Source organism: Macaca thibetana, chromosome 3 (assembly GCF_024542745.1).
Source record: "Macaca thibetana thibetana isolate TM-01 chromosome 3, ASM2454274v1, whole genome shotgun sequence".
Taxonomy (NCBI): Eukaryota; Metazoa; Chordata; class Mammalia; order Primates; family Cercopithecidae; genus Macaca; species Macaca thibetana.
Genome location: NC_065580.1, coordinates 9,401,514 through 9,415,773, shown reverse-complemented (window position 1 = coordinate 9,415,773; position 14,260 = coordinate 9,401,514). Strand labels below are relative to the sequence as shown.

The 14,260-nt window shown below is 40.6% G+C and overlaps 1 pseudogene across 1 annotated transcript in view; it reads right to left on the bottom strand.

Annotated features, from left to right (window-relative positions):
* LOC126950782 (uncharacterized) overlaps positions 1-14,260 on the bottom strand; it is a 47,693-nt pseudogene that overhangs the window by 10,888 nt on the left and 22,545 nt on the right. Inside the window, exon 8 of the transcript XR_007724295.1 lies at positions 3,616-3,699. The product of XR_007724295.1 is annotated as an uncharacterized LOC126950782 (transcript). The remainder of the gene's footprint in view (positions 1-3,615; positions 3,700-14,260) is intronic.

Sequence of the window (14,260 nt, the reverse complement as noted above, 5' to 3'; positions counted from 1 at the left end):
AGTGTTGAAACCACAGCTGTGACATTGCCATCTTATATAAGCAGGGTTGACCCACCCCACTGAAAATGTGTCTCTCTTTCTGCTGCCTACTCCCCTTCCACCAAGGCCACGGAACCCTCAGCCAGTAACCCTGCAGCCTCCTCTCCCTCATCTTTCTCCCTCTGGGTGAGAACAAAACTCCAGAGAGCTATCAACCTGTACAGAGTCAGCAGTCAACCCCCTCAATTAAATTTCTCAAATATTTAGTGACCAAGAGGCCAGCCTTTGTGGGAGGATAGAGATGAGTGAAATCTAGCACAAATCATCCCTGTTCTCTCTTAGAAGCTCTCGATCTAGTGAGGAAAAGTGATGTCAACAAAAAATGACATTAGCTGCGATAGAAAGCAGTGTGGACTACAGCCGGGACGCCTCCGGATGTGGACTCAGTGACAGCTCTGCAGAGATAGTGAGCATCAGTGAGGTCTTGAAGGTGAGTGTGTGGGAAGGGCGTGCTAGACAGAAAATGCAGAGGAACAAAGATGCAATGTTGTTGGAGTGCTGTCTGGGTCTAAAAGAAAGACCGAGGTGTGTGTGCCTGGGTGTGTGTGCACCCGTGTGTGTTCGTGCCTGCAGGTATGCCTGCTTGCATACGGAGTAGATCGGAAGTGTTTTTGTGATGAGTGTGCAGAGCAGGGGGTGGGAGGACTGTGACTGCAGCCTAAGGCTTGGAAGTGGGTGACTAGACTCAAGACTTTGCACGTGTGAGATGTTTTGGAATTCCAACTGTTCGTTTTTTGAGATGGAGTCTCACTTTGTCACCCAGGGTGGAGTTCACTGGTGCGTTCTCAACTCACTGCAACCTCCACTTCCCGGGTTCAAGGGATTCTCCTGCCTCAGCCTCCTGAGTAGCTGGGATCACAGTCATGTGCCACTATACCCGGCAAATTTTTGTATTTTTAGTAGAGACGGGGTTTCACCGTGTTGGCCAGGTTGGTCTCAAACTCCTGACCTCAGGTGATCTACCCGCCTTGGCCTCCACAGTGCTGGGATTATAGGCGTGAACCACCGTGACTGGCTGGATTCTGAGTTTGTTTTGGGGGCTACAGGAGTCCTGTGCCCTAAAATGAAGCAACCAGGTCAGGTCACTTGTTTCAGGAGGTCATTTCGGAGACATTACAGAGGATGATTTGGAGTTTGCCAAAAGACAAGGACAGGAACTGGTGTTATTTTCTGAACCCCTATTATGTGCTAATATCACACTAGGCAGTTTATCATAAGTTATATTTGTTATAAGAAACTTATCTGTGTTTAAGAGAAGAAACTGAAGCTTACATAGTTAAATAGCCTGCCCAGTGACACAGAGTAAGGAAAGGAATGTAGAGGAGAAAAAGGGATTCCAGAGAAACTTTCAAGATAAAATATTATAGGACTTGGTGACTGATCAGACGTAAAGGCTGAGGAAAATGTGAGAAAGAAGAGTTGAGAAATAAAAATTTCTTTTTTTCCAGAGAGCAATATAGCAGTAGCTACAGGGGAAAGCGGGCAATCTAACCTAACTTAGGATAGAGACTGAGCATGCTTTGGGTGGGGGAAGGAACGAGATTGAGAAAGAACTCAATTCAGTTATAGAGACCAGAGTACAGATGGGGTGATTTGCTTTGGAAGGAGACAGGAGAATGTCTTCTCTGAGAGAGAAGGGAAAGGACTGAGAACGGAGGAAGAGAGATGTCTGTGGTAGGGTGGGAAGCCGAGGAGCTGAGGTCTGGCGGCTTTGACTCCCTCTGTAAAGCAGAGGGAACGCATCGCAAGGACAGAGCGTGGGGAGACAGCAGTTGCTGATGAGCTGCAGTCTGAGCAGAGGGACTTGGACAGTACAAAGAGGAGCGGTGTCATTTTGTTGGAGCTGGGATTGTGTGCTGCTCCTCTCTGGAGTCCACCTCTCAATGGGCACTGAGAACACTGATGTTCCCAGACACACTTGTCCCTGCCTAGGTCAGCACAAGGAGAGTGCCAATGATTTTACTCTCCAGCTCTTTATGTTTTAATTCTATGCAGATCCTGGCTCAAGGTGTCTAGGTCACTCTCAGGAGTAGACCAGGTTACTGGTTTCCTTGTGTACAGCCCACTTCTACCTTCTGTCAGTCACACATTAACCATCTTTTGGGTGATCCCCTCAGCGGAGGAATCCATTCGCTCAGGGGACTCTTGCAGATTTTTACCAGTTCACTCCAGGCTTGGCTGTGGTGGGAATCTCACCTCTAAACTGTGAGGATCTCTTTCTATAGTGTCCAAAATAAGACCATAAAGGAGATAAAAAGAAACTAGAACTTGCCGGACAAAGGAAATTTAATCAAAAGTGTTACCAGTATGAACATGGCATAGAATCCATTGTTACCAGTATGAACATGGAATATAATCCATTAAATTCTCCACTTAAAACACAAAAAAATTAACTGGATTAAAAAAATTGTATCTTGTTCACGAGAGAGGATACAGAAATGTTAAAAATAAAAGAACAGAAAAAGATATCTGTATCTAAAGCAACTACATATGATGTAGCTATAGTAAGTAATACCAGAGAAAATAGTTTTTGAGGCCCGAAGCATTACCAGGGATAAAGAGAGTAATTTTGTATTGACAGAAAGTTCAATTCACCAAAAACAGCAATTCTAAATTTGGTATACCTAATAACATAGCCTCAAAACATAATAAGTGAAAATATATGAAACTGAAAGAGAGAAATGGACAAACCTCTGCTGGATCTTTCATGTGAGAGATCTTAAAAACCCTTGTGAATTTGTAAACAAGCCCACATAATATCAAAAGGACACAGACGATTTGGACAACATGACTAACAAAACTGACCTGTTTAACATGTAAAGAATCTTGCACTTATATGCAGAATATGGATTTTTTCCAAGCGCACGTGGAACACTGACAAATATGAATTGTATACTGAACCACAAAGCCAGTCTTAACAAATTCCAAAGTATTGAAATCATAAAGAGCATGTTTTCTGACCAAAATAAAATTAAGCTAGAAATTAATAACATCAAATAACAAATCCAACAAATATTAGAAAATCTTCATGTTTAGAAACTAAAAATTCTACTTCTAAATAACCCATGGGTCAAATAATAAATCGTAATAGGAATTAGAAAATATTTTGAACTAAATGATGAAAATACTAGATATTGAAATTTATCAGTTGCAGCTCTACAGTACTTAGATGGCAATTTACAGCCTTAATGCATCTCTAGTATTATAGAAAGAAAAGGTTAAAATGAACAAACTAAGCATCTCTCCCAAAAGGCATGAAAGTAGTAGTAAAATGAATCCAAGGAAAAAATAAGGGAGAAAGTAATACATTAATTAATGAAAGCACAAATTAATTAAGTAGAAAACACACAAGAGAGGGTCAATGAAGCTAAAGTTGTTCTTGGAAACAAACAATAAAAGTAATAACCCAGACAAGATTGACAAAGTAACACTAATAACCAATATCAGGAAAGAAAAGAATGCATTATTATAGTTCACCCCAAATTAAAAAGATTGTAAGATGATATGATCAATTTTATGCCAATGAAATATAATATTTACATGGCATGGCAAAGTTTCTAGAAAAATAAAACTTACATGAAGAGAGGAATTCTTTGTCTGCTTGATGGTCTCAGCTCTCTCTCCCTTCTCATTGATCCACTTTAGTTTAGCAGTACTAAGCTGGTTTGAAGGGAAAAAATACAATTTTTTAGCTGATACAGGTGCCATTATGCCAACCTCATAAACACTTGGTGGCAATATTCCACATTCTCCTGTCTACCAGCAAGGCTGATTCTTTTGCCAAGAAGCTTTTACTGTTAAATATTTCCTCCAAATATCTGATGTGGCACAGAGAAAGATTGTCTCTTCTGGAGTACTTGCTACCATGTGTCTAACTTGTCCAGCTCAAGAACGTGTTTCCTTGAAATAAAGAGAGTTTGGGAAGTTGCAGACATTCCGATGCATTGTTTGTAACTTTTCCCAAATAAATCTTACTTTATGCTTATACTAGTGGTATTTGTCCTCAACATCTGGCTTAATTTTATCAAAATTGACACAAGAAGAACTAAAAATCACGACTAATCATGGAACGATTAAGGAACTTGAATTCATAATGAAACATTTTGCCATTAAAAGAGTAACAAAAAACTTCCAGGCACAGATAGTTTAAACACTTGTTATACCAAACACTTCAGAAAGAAATGATGTCTTACACAGACACTTCTGGAGAATAGAAAATTAAAAACAGCATACCTTTCCCAACTCATTTTATGAGGCTAGTTAAACTTACTATAAAAAATAACAAAGACAATGTAAAAAAACAGGCCAATCTCACATATTAACATAGAATAGACTTTAAAAACCATAAGCAAAACTATTAATACATCAAGGTCAGCATTACATAAGAAAGAATAACACATAATAACCAAATTAAGATCATTTCAGAATGTAAGATTGACTTAACATTAGAAAAATCTATTACTGTAATTCACCACACTATAGGACATAGTAAATGCTGTTAGTGTCCCACTGATATTCCTTCAGAACTTATCAGTTCTGTGCATGCAGGCCCCAATTTCAACTGTCAGCACCTGTAACTATGTCTGAGGGCATTATTAGGCTGCCCAAACATATAACAGGCTAAAAGTACCAAATAATTAGCAACCAACCTTCGAAAGCAACCCTCTACCCATGACTGATGGAAGCAGATGGAGAAATACACAAGCTGCCTTGTTCTTTTGGAGAGGACAACCCTAAAGCATGTTATACATTCTTACAAAGTCCCTAACAGTATTAAGCTCCAGTTGCCTATAATGGTGCCTATAATGGTAACTTGTCTAATATCCCACTGTGAAAGCTGTCAGAATGAAAATGGAGTCACTTGTGTTAAAACCGGACAAATGGAGCCAGGGAAGGCCACAAAGGTAGAGTTTTTATATATGAATTCCTGATAACAAGAACTATCACAAAAGACTCTGTAAAAACCACAACCTTGCACAAAGGCCACTGTAACTTTACACACTCACAAAAAATACTTCTGCAAGGACATTTGCCCAGCAAAAGCCTGACCAGCCTTGGACTGTTGCCACCTTTGTTACTGATTGCTGTAGCCAGGAATTATTTCTTCAAAACAATTTATATAATCCTTCTCATTTTGCCTTTACCTTGCCACGACCTCCTCAAAAACACACAGTTTACTGTGACACCTGTATTCCCATTGCCAATGCTTGTTCCCTAAATAAATATAATTTCCTCTCAGAGGGCTTCTCTCTGTCTGTTATGTAGGCTGACACCACCTTTTATTGGCTTCTTTCCTTTCTCTGTCTGCCTTACCATTCCTGACTGGTGTTTCCTGAACTTATCTCCCAAATAAACTACTTGCTCTTAAATTCTAGTTTCAGGGTCTACTTCTAAAGAAAGCCAAGCTAAGACAACAGATTAAAGGAAAAAAATCACGTCATTAAAATAGATGAAGAAAAACATCCAATCAAATTCAACACGTCTTCATGATGTGTCTACCTAAAACATAAAAAGAAATCTTACTTAATGGTGGGATGGTGAAAGCGTTCAACTGAAAACTGAAAGCAAGACAAAAGTGTTCTTAAATAAAGGAGAAATGGAAACTGAATTGAGGAGCAAAAGACTTATCAAAAATCACCAAATATATTTTTAAAATAAATCAACTAAGACATTCCAGAAATGAAAAGTATCAATGTCTTCCTTTTTATTTACTTTTAATTGAAATACAACTCACAGTAAGGTACACACATCTTCAACATACAGCTCAATTAATTTGCACACATGCATACCTATGTACCCACCTCCCAAATCAAGATATAGAAAATTTCTAGCACCTCAGAGGGTCCCGTGGTTCCCCTTCCCAATTACCCTCTCTCCCGAAAAGGTAACACTATTCTATCACCATGGACTAGTCTTGCCTGTTCTTGATTTTATATACTGGAATTGTACATAGTTATTCCTTTGAAACTTCCTTCTTTCACTCAGTCTTATGTCTATAGGATTTATCTGTGTTTTTCCACGGTAGTGGTACTCTGTCCTTTTTAAAACTCTGTTTAGGATTCTGTTATATGACTAGATCATGACTTATTTACCTATCCTACTGTTCATGGGCATTTGTTTCCAGTTTGGGACTATTAAAAGAAATGCTGCCATGAACATTCTTGCATGTACATATACACTCTCTGATGTCTGTATCAAGGAATATAACTGCTGAGGAAGAGGGTGTTTTTACTTTTACTTTTAGCCAATAATGCCAGATGGTTTTCTAAACTGGATACAGCAAATGACACTACCACTAGCAGGGGATGAGAGTTACTATGGCTCCACATACCATCACTGAGTAACATCAGTCTCTTTCATTTTAACCATCCTAGCAACAATTCTAGCGATAGTTCACTGTGGTTTAACTTGCACCTTTCTAGACTCACGAGGTTTGAGCATCTTTTAATAAGCTTATTGGCTGCTTGGATGCCCAACTGTATGATGTAACTGCTCAAATCTCTTCATCATTTTTCTACTGAGTTGTGTATTTTTAAATTGTCTTGTGCAATTCTTTATATATTTTGGGTATAAACCCTTCATCAGTTATGTGCAATAGATACCTTCTCCTGCCGTATGGGTTTTTATTCCCTTACTTGCGTTTATTGGCTCTAATGAATGTCAGCTGATTTCCCTGCAAACTTTTTAACTGTTCAGTAAACAGTATACAGAAGTTACTACGTGCCAGTCCTGTTTTCAGTGCTTTACGTAGATTAACTCATTCTATCTACACAACAATCCATCACGTAGACACTCTTATTACCCCCATTTCACAGATAGCACAGTTGAAGAAAGGGAAGGGCAGTAATCTGCGCAAGGTCTTCTAGTGGGGTAGGCCTTGAAGCCAGGCTGTCTGGCTTCAGAATCCACAGCTATTGGTATCCACGCCGCACTGTTTCTCCCAGGCTTATTGTGCTTGTCCAAACTCTATCAATGGGCATTCTTTGAAGTATAGTTCCTGATGCAGTCTGGGGAGGATTTTCCTTTGGCCAGGAGCCTAAAGCACTACACATCCAACTCCAACTTGAAATAAGTTGCCTGTAGTTTTTCAGACCCAAAAAAGACTGTGAATTCAGGGCCCATTAAACCCCAGCCACTCAGCCCGCGGCTAGAGATTCTCGGGACTGGTTTTCTTTCTTCCTGTATTCTCTTCACTCCTTCCAAAAGAGCTCAGCGCTTATCCTGTCTTTGTGCAAGGCAGTCTCTTTCCTGATTCCTCACCATGTGTGGGGCCTAACATTTCTTCCTAGAAATGCCCGTTCATCACCGTACTACTGACACCTGGCCTCCAGAATCCAGACACGTCCCAGCCCTCCTGGACTCAGGTTGCTGCCCAGCCCTGCCAGCAGAGCATTCCGTGCTCCCGTAGTCTCATCATTCCTTTGCATCTTCCTTCACAGTCCACCCTACTGCCAAAAAGGAAAAGCAAGAGGATTTTAACACTATCATAGAAATGGCAGTGGAAGTCAGTGTTTCCGCAGGCTCTTGGGCCTGCAGTAGAGAGGAGTGGCTGGCTGTTGACTGCCTTCTGAGAAGGTTGCCAGGACTACAAGGCAAAGGCCTGTGGGTAAAGGAGAAAATTCCAGTAGCAGGGAAAGGCAGTTTGCAGAAGAGAGTTTACCAGCTCCTGTGACAAGAGAAGTGGGGCCTTGGCACGGCTGAGGAGATGAAAAGGTGCTAACCCAAGTGTTACTCCAAGTGTTCTTTCTAGGTGGGATGGAGTTCTATCATCAGAAAAGGTCTCACGGGAGGCTGGAAGCAGTGGCTCATGTCTGTCACCCCAGCACTCTGGGAGGCCAGGGAAGAAGGGTCACTTGAGGCCAGGAGTTTCAGACCAGCCTGGGCAACATAGTGAGACTTCGTCTCTACAAAAAAAAAAAAAAAAAAAAAAAAAAATATTAGCTGGGTATGATGGCACTCACCTGGGGTCTCAACACTTAGGAGGTTGAGGTGGGAGGATTGCTTCAGCCCAGGAGTTAGAGGCTGCAGTAAGCTATGATTGTTTCACTGTACTGCAGCCTGGATGACAGAAAAATACCCTGTCGCTTAAGGAAAAAAAATGAGACCAAGTGGGGTTGTTCTCTACCAACACTTTTTGGTCATGAAACTATGGTAACATTGGCCCTACTAATGCTTTTGGGGATTCTGAAATCTACTCAGCTACCTACTTCTCACTATTTCTTAGAGTTGCTCCTTCTCTATCATTCTCCATCTGTATTAACTGAAGAAGTAAAAGTTGGAAGAATCATCTTTTGTCCTAGACTGCAGTTGTGTTGAATCTGCCCTGAATGGAATACTGGGCTAGGAGAGCCAGGCCCAACTCTGTCATTAAGTATGTTAGGACAGACATCTCAGTCACACAGTTTCTCTTGTACATGCCCACCATAAGAGGTACTGGAGGTTGACTCTGAAGGCCATTCTAGCAGCCACTGGCAGCGCTTTTCCAGGTTGCTGCCCGCAACCAAGGACTCAAGGCAGGGAAGACACAAGATCCAGAGTATTTTACAAGGGGGCACTGCCTCTTCTTATGCACAAGGTCAATGAGTTTTCACTGAGGTAGGCCTGGCAGCTCCTAGGAGCTTCCATTGTGAAGTGGCAACACATAGGTCATCTGGGTATGACTGCACAAGTCAAAGATATTAATTGACCCTCATAACAGCAGGAGGGGGTATAGCTCAGGGGTGGAGCACTGGACTGCAGACCAAGAGGCCTCCAGTTCAATTCCAGACACCGCATTTTCTATTTTGACATTTGTAGAAAGTAAAAAGTTTTGTTTTCAAAGTTTCTCTTCTTATTAAATAATAAATCATAAGTGTTAAAAGTAATAGTTTCTTTTAAAAACCAACTTCTTTCAAGCCTCTTTGCTTTGTGCCAATAACTCTTTATTAAGCCTTATCTTATGTAGCTGTTACATATAAAAGAATAAGTATATTCTGTTTTGTACTTTAACCAAGATATTTGTGCTAAACATGCTTACAAGCACGTTCTAGCTCACATCCTATGTCCCTTCCTCATTAAAGAATGTTATTACTTTTCTAAATCTTTTCATAAGCAACTTCCTCTTTTCCTTTCTTCTCCATTACTTTTACCTATTTAAAAAGGTTTTAAATTGTTAGCCAATCAAGTTTAGTTTAACTTATAAAGTCTAGCTGCAGCCAATAGAGACAAAACACAGTAGTAACGACAAGCTACATAAAAGATAAAAATTGTTTCCCTCCATTGTTCAAGTGTATTCTGACCATTATTCCATCTGCGAAGAGCACCCACCCTTTCTACAGAAAGTAAAATTGCCTTGCTGAGAAAACTTTTTGTCTAAATGCAAATTTTTCCTTGCAGTACCAGAAACCAAACATTTTATTTCTAAATAAACATTTTACTTATAACACAATGGTGGCCCGTACAAGGATACATTCTCCTCCTCTCTCATGAAGACGTGCCCCACTGCCTCATTGCAGGGGCCTCAGGGGTAAGGAATCAAGTCACACCCGGTGCAATGAATAAACCTAGACTCTCAGCAAGGCAGAAAGAAACCAGCCGGCGACCTAGAGTAAAAGATCTTCATATATCACGTGGACCAGGTAACCTCATGCATGAGCCAAGGAAGGAAACACCAGAAGAGCTGGTAAAGTATTTCATTGGTGGTCAAGACCAAGGAAAGAAAAGCCGCAGGGCAGTGAAGCATTCCCTGGTTAAGATATACCACGTGTGGAAAGAGAAACCACACGGGCAATAAAGCATTCCTTAGTTAGGACTAAGGAAAGAAAAGCTGCAGGATGTGAGTGAAGTATTCCTTAGTCGGGGTGTCTTGGAGGTTAAAAAGAGGTGAAAAATCTCCATCAGGGGGAGATTGAACCTCACACAAACCTCTGGTAGTAGGAAAACATATTCAGAACTTCCCTTTCCCATCTTCTCAGGGGAAGAAAGAGGCTAAGCTCCACTCCCGCTGGCCACTCCATAGTGGGAGGGGAAGGAGAGGGGAGAACAGCAGCGTGGGTGGCTGGCAGAGGCATGAAAAGACCAGCAGAGAGAGAAAGAGAAGAGCAGAGACAGAAAGCAAAAATCTTTTGGCAAAATTTTAAAGTTTTCTAGAAGAGGTGAAAGAAGGAAGACAGGGAACTCAGAAATGCAAAGAGAAAGAAAGCAAAGTCAGTACTTTAAAGGAGAAGGTCAAAGTAAGTATGTAAGGGCTGTGGATGTGAAGGTAAGGAGAAAAGACAAAGGCACCCTCTAGCCCAGCGTTAATGACTTGTGCAATTTACGCCAGGCATCTGCTGAGCCTCTGGGCCAGCGGCGGCCCGGGCCCAGACTGCGGCCATGAAAATCCCACCCAGCCCAAAAGACTAAGTAGAAAAGAAAAAGGAAATGAGATGACAGAGAAAGAGAGAGAGAGAGAGAGCAAATGAGAAAGAGAGAGACAGAGGGAGAGAATAAGTGATAGAGAGGCTGAAAGAGAAGAGATTAGAGAAAGACACAGAAGGTGTGACTGGGGAAAGAAATAGTGTAAAAAGAAGTCAGAAAGTTGAGGCATGTGAAAGATGGTCTATGAAAGTCGTAAAAAATGTTATAATAGGGAATTCATGCAAGAAATATTGTATAATTTAAAATTAGGCATCCTAAATGTAAAACTATTAAAGAAACAGTTTATGTGCAAAGTATGTAAGGAAAGTAAAACATACTTTTACTAAAAGAATTACAAAGAGGCAAAAAAATATGGATTTTTACCTACATTAAAAGGTTAAAAAAATAGGTGCTAATGAAAATTCAAAAAGAAAATAAATATTATTAAACCAAAGAGAAACATTATCCAAACCCCTTATAAAGGAAATCTTGCTCCATCTACATCAAAAAACCCATTAAGGGCCCTCCAGCACAAAGTTAATAACAAGTTTCCACCTCCAGCGGCTCCTAGAGAGGCTGCAGCACAAGTTGATGAGGGGACCTAACCTTGAACAGACACTTCCTGTACAGGGGAGGGGGCCAAGTGGCTGTTAGACAGCGCAGCCCCGCCCAAGGCCAGGGGCCAGACAGCGAGGACTCAGGCAGGAGCAAAATCTGAAGGTGGCTGGGTGACTCACAAAGCCCCTCATACCCAAAGCTGCAACGCACAGGAGCAGTGAAGGCCACAGGGAGGTCGAGACCTTAAGAGGGGGCAGGGCTGTTGCACCCCCTAGGCAACGCTGAGCAGGGATGGAGCAAGGGGTGTCACCGTGGGGTCTTGGGCCCCAAGATACGCAGAGTTCTGACAAAATAAGGAGCCCCAGAGAGTCCCTCAGAGACAACATAAGTAAAAATAAAAAAAGAAAATTTCTCAGCAAAAAGGCACTAGAGATGATAAAATCAAAGAGACACCTATAAATTGCCTTACTTATATTCCACTGCTAATGTCCCCACATTTAAAACAAAACAAAACAAAAAAATCAGTTGTTCAGAAATTATATACTTAGTTTATCTTCTATGTTTCCCTTCCCTCAGAACTAAAAGTCTTTTAACACAAGTACCACCCCTAAAATTTCTGGTAAACCTGCACCAGCCTGGAGACCATGTCATCATCAAAAGATAAAAAGAAAAAATAAAAACAAAAAAACTCAAGCCAGCCTGGGGAGGACCCTACCTCATGCTGCTAACCACTGAGACTGCCATTTGCACAGCAGAAAAAAGATGGACACAACACACCCAAGTCAAGAAAGCATCATCACTGTTGGAATCATGAGCCATTGTTCCAAGGTCAAGCCCTATCAAATTAAAGCTAAGAAAAACTCAATCTATCTTTTCTTTTTCCTTTCTTCCCTTTACTCCCCATCTTATTATTAATGTAACTAGATCTAACTCACCTCAAGTTATCACTTTTGATGCCGGTTTAGTTATACCTTATAGAGATTTACATAACCAAAAGACAGCTTACTACTTCAAAAAAAATATCTTCGTCCCTCTTGGACTTCCTCGGATTGGGAAGACATAATGAGTTCCTGTAAGGATTTATAGTATAAGAGCCAACATTTCAAAAAAAAAAAAAAAAATCCTAGAGAAAATTTTGAAATGCACTTTATTGCTAGTTCAACTTCTCCATCATCACTCCTCCCAAACACAGTGACAAAACCAAAGTCTCTATAGTAAAAGAAAATCTAAATCAAACCACAGCAATTAAAACAGGGTATCAAGATATAAATGCCTGGCTAAAATAGACTAAATATTCTATCTGCACTCTAAATAAAAGCAATTGTCATGCTTGTGTGCATAGTAGGCCAAAGGCCCAGGTTGTCCTCTTTCCACTCAGATGGTCCTCTACAACAAGACATGGACTGCATGGTGGCTCCTTTTCAAAATCCTACAGCTTGGGATAGTGAACTGTGCCAAACTCTCTCTCTGCTATTTCCTGAAGTGCAGTACCCTGTGGGTCAGCCGCCGAGGGCCATCCAGTCTCCATCTTCCAAGACCAATTTTACCTCGTGTCTCCAACAACAAGAGAATAATTTGGCGTTCCTTAGACACTAAACAGGATGCAGTGAGGTCAAGCACTTCCAAGAGCTGACTCATCAGTATGCCCTTATTCATCCCGAGGCAGATGTACAGCAGTATTGTAGAACACCTTTACTAGACACCCTGCCAAATAATTAGAGCAGTACTTGTGCTAGTTCAATTAACTATTCTTTTACCCTGGCATTTCATCAACCAAAAAAACTTTCTTTTAAAAACTCAAGCAAAACAGCTAAGCCAAGACATGTTAAGAAAGTTTAAAGAGAAAAAAAAAAACTATAAAATCAAGAGGTGCGAACTGTAGAAAGTAAAAAGTTTCCTCTTCAAAGTTTCCCTCCTTATTAAAGAATAAATCATAAGTGTTAAAAATAATAGTTTCCTTTAAAAACTAACTTCCTTCAAGCCTCCTTGTTTTGTGCTAATAACTCTTTATTAAGCCTAATCCTATGTAGCGGTTAGATAAGAAGGAATGAGTACATTCTATGTTCTTGTACTTTAACCAAGATATTTGTGCTAAGCATGCTTACAAGCATGTTCCAGCTTGCAGCCTATGCCCCTTCCTTATTTAAGAATGTTACTTTTCTAATATTTCATAAGCAACTTCCTCTTTTCCTTTCTTCTCCATTACTTTTACCTATTTAAAAAAGTTTTAAATCGTAAGCCAATCAAGTTCAGTTTAAATTATAAAGTCTAGCTCTAGCCAATAGAGACAAAACACAGTAGCAAAGACAAGCTACGTAAAAGATAAAAACTGCTTCCCTCCATTGTTCAAGTGTGCTCTGGCCATTATTCCATCTGCAAAGAGGACCCTTTCTACAGAAAGTAAAATTGCCTTACTGAGAATACCTTTTGTCTAAATGCAAATTTTTCCTTGCAGTACCAAAATACGAACATTCTATTTCTAAATAAACATTTTACTTTATAACAACATTTTAAATGGGTGCCTACATTTTAACTTCTTATTAGACACTAGGGTAAAGGTTTCATTTTTTTCTGAAATCAGCAAATGCTGAGGGTAGAAAGTGGTGGTTCTTAACCCCAGATATAAATTAGAATCACTTGAAGAGTCCATAAAAGTGCGATTTCCCAGGCCTCACCACAGATCAATTAAATCAGAACATCTAGGGTGGGGCCCAGGCATGGTAAAAGCTCCCCAGGAGGCTCTAGACTGTAGCTAAGGGCAAGACCTCACTTTAGCAGAGCTTCCAAGAAGTCTCCTTAACCCAAGGCTCCTTCTTCCCACTCTGCCTCTTCTTATTCATCCTTAGGTGAACCCCAAATATCTAGAGAAAGGTCTCAGTTAATTAGGAAAGTGTATTTTGCCAAGGCTGCAGATGCGTGTCTGTGACACTGCCTCAGGGGGTCCTGACAACCTGTTCCAAAGATGGTAGGGGCACAGCTTGGTTTTATACATTTTAGGGACACATGAGCTATCAATTAATATGTGTAAGATGTACACTCGTTCGTTCGGAAAGGTAGGACAATGCCAGGCGAAGGTGGGACAACTGGAAGCTGGGAGGGGGCTTCCAGGTCATAGGTAGAGAAGAGACAAAAGGTTGCATTCTTTTGCATTTCCGATGAGCTTCTCTAAAAGAGGCAGTCTGAAACAAACAGATTTATCTCATAATCAGAGAGGTGACTTTGAATAAAATGGGAGGCAGGTTTGCCCTAAACAGTTTCCAGCTGGACTTTCCCTTTAGCTGAGTGA